The sequence below is a fragment of the Myotis daubentonii genome, chromosome 8, assembly GCF_963259705.1.
Source record: "Myotis daubentonii chromosome 8, mMyoDau2.1, whole genome shotgun sequence".
Taxonomy (NCBI): Eukaryota; Metazoa; Chordata; class Mammalia; order Chiroptera; family Vespertilionidae; genus Myotis; species Myotis daubentonii.
In genome coordinates, this window is record NC_081847.1 from 49,487,577 (window position 1) to 49,493,662 (window position 6,086).

Below are 6,086 nucleotides of genomic sequence, written 5' to 3' on the forward strand. Positions count from 1 at the left end.
CCATTCATTATATCTCAAGCTAGACAGTAAGTTCCCTTGAGAAGAGAGACTTGACTGATCTACTTCTGCTATGTAACAGGCACTCCTCAAAGACTATTTGGCATTTATTTTTTGGCAAGCATTTATGACCTGGTTGGAGTGAGAAGGATGTGTGCTGGTGGTAGGATATGGAATCTAGGAGAGTAAGATACAAATTACAAAACAGTAAACATCTGATAGGCTGCTGTCTAGACAAAAGGGCTAATGTCGCTTTGATTTGCTAATACTAAAAGCCAGACTACAGTATAATTCTCAACAGCACTATGTTTTTTAAAATATATATATATTTTTATTGATTTCAGAGAGGAAGGGAGAGGAAGAGAGAGATAGAAACATCAGTGATGAGAGAGAACCATTGATCGGTTGCCTCCTGCACTCCCCCTACTGGGGATCGAGCCCGAAACCCGGGCATGTGCCCTTGACCAGAATCTAACACGGGACCCTTCAGTCCACAGGCCGATGCTCTATCCACTGAGCCAAACCAGCTAGGGCAACAGCACAATGTTTAAATGAAAAAACAAAACAAAACAACAAAACAAAAAAACACTTCATTGCAACCAAAAGTTATATACCAGTTGTTAACTTCTGCTCTATTGAATGTCACCAATATTTGTAAGATAATGTATAATGTGCTGAAGATATGGTCATTCAATAGAAAGCAATCCTGATGTTGCATTGTGGCTGCTGGTGAAGATTAATCTTGGAAAACCTGTGCTTCCACCTTCCTTTGCAGCAGCCTGAATTCTGGCTGATCCACTGTAGAGAGTCCATATGAGCATTCAGAATTCTGCAGATCTGCTGGGACAGGTCAATAGTGTCAGGTCTTTCAGATATACTCAGATGCTCAATTCTGTCCTTCAGATCCTGGGCCATTTGTTTCAGCTGAGCACCTATGTTTTCTGCTACTTTGTAAATCCTCTCATACTCCTCATCTACATAATTTGCATAAACAGATCCATTGTCCTTCCCAGACTCCTTTAAAGAGATCAAGAGATTTTCTAGTTCTTTCTACTGCAGCAGGACCAAATCCAATTCTTTTTCCAGTCTTTTCTGATCCAATTTCACTTTTTCCACTTTCCATGTAAAATAGTCATCTTCCAACTATTGTCAATCAATGCACAGTGCCAAGCATTGGCCTGGGTGACCTGGCGATGACCTCTTGATCCTCTAACTCAAGGTTCCATTTATTGACCAGACCGGCCAGCTGACCATATGTCATCACAGGAATTATGATCAAATTAACAGTCGAAGTAAAAGGTGTAGAAGCAAAACCGACTGGAACAGTGTCATTAATCCCAGTTGATACCACTGGTTTTCGACTGAAGGTAAAGCCAATAGTGATTGTGGTGGTGCTGGTGGTTGTGGTGCTGGTTGGTGTTGGAGGTGGTCCTGGTGGTGGTCATGGTAGTCGTTGACTTTGTAGTAGATGCTGCTCCACCCACTCTAGGGAATTTAAGTCTAAATTCCAAAGTTTTACCACCAAGCATTGCAGCTGAAGTTGTTGGGGGTGTCAGATGAGACCAAATCTTTGAAAACAAAGTGGACATTTACAGAACTCTGCATTCAGCAAGCAGGAAATGCATACTCTAACTCACATAAGTCTCAACAGTTTGAAAAAAGTGTGGTATTATCAGCATGCTATCTGACCACAACATAATTATCTATAACAAAAGATAAAACTATGCCCACATTGCAAAATTTTAAAACACTGTTATAAATAGTATCTTTGTAAAAATAATAATAATAGAAACTAAAAATATACATGGAATGAAATAAGAAATTGCGTCTATTAAAGTTGTAGGATGCAGCAAAATCTGCATGAGAGAAATTTCCAGCACTCAGAGAAATTTATAGACACAAATACTTTTTTAAATTTTAGAATAAAATATCGGTGAACTGAACTTTCTCCTTAAGAATAGTAATAACAGAAAAAAAGGGAAAACATGAAAGATAAACAGAGGCATTATTTTATTGTGCCAGGAACTGTTCCCTGCACTGAGAACATAGCATTGAAAAAAATGGACCCAGTGCAGTTCACTTCCTAGTGTGTTATAGGAATTTTCACTTACATGGTATATGTATATTCAGGTAGTTCTCTAAATGCTTTACATACATTAACTCACTTAGAGTGAGAGTGAGAGAGAGAGAAACAAGATACAAGGGAGAGATTCAAAGAAGTCCCCAAAGTATGCCTTTTGATCCAACCAATAATATGGATAAATTTTTGTTACAATGAATTCAGAAATTGACTGAGAGCATGAGGAAGTGAGAAAAACATCACAAACGTCCAGACATCAGGACACCTTTGAAGAGGCAGGCTGTGTGAGTCATTCTTCACACTCAGAGAAGTGGGAGCCAATTTCATGTTGGGACAGTTCAAGTAAGACAGCTCCTGCGCATACTCAGTTCTCCCCCTCTGCATGCCAGCCCTTGAAGGGTAAAGTCCCAATTAGCTGGCTGGGGAAGGCAAAGATAGAAGTTAAATCAAGACCCCCTATTCCACTGCAAGTTTTCTAACCTGAAACAGACCCTAGGAGGGGAAGGGGAAAACATTTCTATGGTAAATCTAGTTAGAATTTTGGTCAGTAATGGGAATGGTTATGCCAATTATTAGATATGCTTCCTATTTTCTTTTTAAAATATATTTTTATGGATTTTAGAGAGGAAGGGGGAGGGAGAGAAAGAGAGATAGAAACATCAATGATGAGAGAGAATCATTGATGAGCTGCCTTCTGCATACCCCCTACTGGGGATCAAGCATGTGCCCTTGACCAGAATTGAACCTGGATCCTTCAGTCTGTAGGCCGAGGCTTTATCCACTGAGCCAGACCAGCTAGGGCTAGATGTGTTTTCAACTCCAACTTAGTTAGAACTATCTGTTATTCAAGTAGGCTTGTTAGAATTTTCATACAGGGTCAGGGGGAAAAGTCCCACTCTGAAAAATGTTTAATGAATGATGGAAGGACAAGCAGTTATATTTTATGTTGACATTATTGCTTATTCAGTATATTAATTGCATTGATAACATTGGGACCAAAAGAAGGACATAAATATAGACAACAGAAGTTAAATAACACTATAACAGCATATAGGAAAAAGTAACAAAATCAAAGAGTTCTAAAAATATAACTTTCCAAGATTGATCTATGACAGGGGTGGGGAACCTTTTTTCTGCCAAGGGTCATTTGGATATTTATAACATCATTCATGGGCCATACAAAATTATCAACTTAAAAATTAGCCTGCTATATTTGGTCAAACATTTAATTAACTCACCCCTAATGCCTTGGCAGGGCCAGACCAAATGATTTCATGGTCCATGGTCTGGACATTCCCCACCCTGATCTAAGTGCTAGAAAGACTAAAATATTTGGATAGCCATTAAAGAAATTGGATCAGAAGTTTGAAATTGTCTCATAAAGAACATGTGCTATCCAACTCTTATGAACTAAAAATCTGTAACAAAGCTCTTCTAGTGAATACAAAAATAGGGAACACTCTCCAATTTGTTCAATAAGGTTACTATAAACTTAGTAACAAGACCAGAAGAGGCATGTGTGAGAAAGCAATTATACAGGTCAATTCAATCATGAACAAAAGTGGAAAAAATTACAAATGAAATATGATCAAACCAGATAGAGCAATGTACAAAAAAGACAAAATTGGTGTTTGTTGTTGTTTCATCCTCTCCCCCCACCCCCCGAAATGCAAGCATGCTTTAACATTAGGGAGAAAAATTGTCTTAAATTTTCCATAGTAACTGATAAGAGATGAAAAATGTGTAATCATTTAAATAAATGTGATAAAATAATTTTATACATATTAATTCCCAATCCAAATAGTAAGCTAGGAAGAGTAAGACAGTTTGTCATGGTGTGTTGAAAGGTTCATTTCCAGCAGTCCTGGAATTACCCTGAGCTGTTTTGCTCAAGTTCCAGCTTTTCACTAAGCTCTGGTCCCAGTATCTGAAACATGCTAGTTAATAATGTTGCCTTGGTAATGGTGGTTCTGAGGAGTTTTAGGGTGTGTTTTTTTTTTTTATCAGCTCCTCAGCATTGTTTATTGGTAAGAGTGAGATTGATGAATTACATCTGGTGGGACCTCCAGAGAGCTCTTCTGTTGAGGCTGATTTTGTAGCAGGACTATGTCTATGTGACCAGCAAAATATGAAAAACCCAGTGAGATTCCTGGACTACATAGTTCCAAGGTGACCTATGCACATACAGGTGGTCCCTGCTACAAAAGAGATAGTGCTTACAGCCATAATCTATATATATGTGAAGGTAGGAGCCTGTACCAGGCCTCCGCAGCCCCATGTTGCAAGACAGCCTTTGACAGATCCAAATTCTAATTCAGTACTGCTGTTAGATGGTTTCCTTTTTCTCTAGCTGACAAATTATAGATTTGTATTGCTATTAGATTTCTTAACGATTCAATCTTGTTTTAGCACAGTTGGCATTACAGAAGACTTAGAAGACTTCTGACTCATGCTTTTATAAAAACATGACGGGTGTTATTTAGAAAGGGAAAGGATGATTCTGATACAGGGAAGGAAAATGAACTATCAATGCAGAGGTGATTGCCAAGGTATACTTGACTTGAAGTAGCACAGGTGTTGAAATCAGTGACTGATAAGACTTTCCATTGCAATATACAAACGACAACCTGAATGCCAGGAGCTAGCAAAACTGGAAGACAAGTGCAAACTGATGGCAAGTTGGCTCAATCAGTTTCTAGTTGCTACTTTCCGTGTTAGCAGCAGTGACAGTTCAGAGTCTCTTCAGTTAAACTTCATCCTCTCTGATTGGCAAGCACAGTCCCCACCAGAGGAAACTGGGCACCATAACACCTGATGGGTCAGCTGAGACCCATTGGAGCAAAGATGATAATCCAAGTGGGACAAGTCAATGGTTGAGGGCAGGAGTCAGTAAGGGGCTGTTCAGTGCCAAAGCAGAGGCAAATGCAGCATTTTGTGATGACCTTGTGGAAATGGCTCCTGAGACTTTGGATCAAGTAGCAGCATCCTGGTTTGGAACACTGTTAAGGGTGATGTTTGCATGCATCTGGATGCTCCTTTGGCTGCTGTCTTTGTGGAGACAGTTCAAGGAGAAGTCCTTGCTGACTGGAGTGGACTAAGGGGACATTCTTATTAGAGTAGGATAATGGCTCTGCCCCTCCCTTGTGATTTACATTGTCAGTGTCTACTGAGGCTGCAGAAATGCTGCTGCTATAGTCAGTACTGGACTAGCTATACGACAGTGAAACAGGCTCCCAGCGGAGTGCCCCTCACCCAGGTTATGATAAGAACAGCCCCAGGACCCTGGACACCATATGTGATTTTACTCTTAGGACCTCAAAGGACATAAAAGAGGCAGTTTGGGATCTTTTATTCCAGCTTCCTCCTGTGAGACTTTAAGATAATACAAAGGTTAGAGTTTTACAAAAGAAAGGAAATCAAAACAAGAAAAGGGCAAGAATTCAGGACCCAGTTGTGGAATGGCAGAAGAGCAATGCATGAGGGACAGGGTCTCCTGAACAAATCCCTGTGGGAGAACCAAGGCCTCTTACAAATGTGCGGATGAAATGCCTGCTGATTTTAAGTCAGCCCACACAGGAGCACTGCCTAGGCCCGCTCAGGGCCCCCTTAGGGGTGACAGAACTAATTAGGGGGATCAGGAGGTGCTGCTGTAGAAGGAATAAAAATCGAAGTCTCGCCCTAGCCGGTTTGGCTCAGTGGATAGAGCGTCAGCCTGCCGAGCAAAGGGTCCTGGGGTTCGATCTGGGTCAAGGGCATGTACCTCAGTTGCAGGCTCCTCCCAGGCCCGGGCCCTGGTCAGGGTTGGTGCAGGAGGCAACCAATTGATGTGTTTCTTTCACACCGATATTTCTGTCTTTCCCTCTCGCTTCCTCTCTGTCTAAAAATCAATGGAAAAATAACCTTGGGTGAGGATTAAAAAAAAGAAAAGAGAAATCGAAGTCTCCTTAAAAGTGGAAATAACTTAAAAAAGTATACTGTGGGAATGTCTCCTTTACCTGAATGTATAATT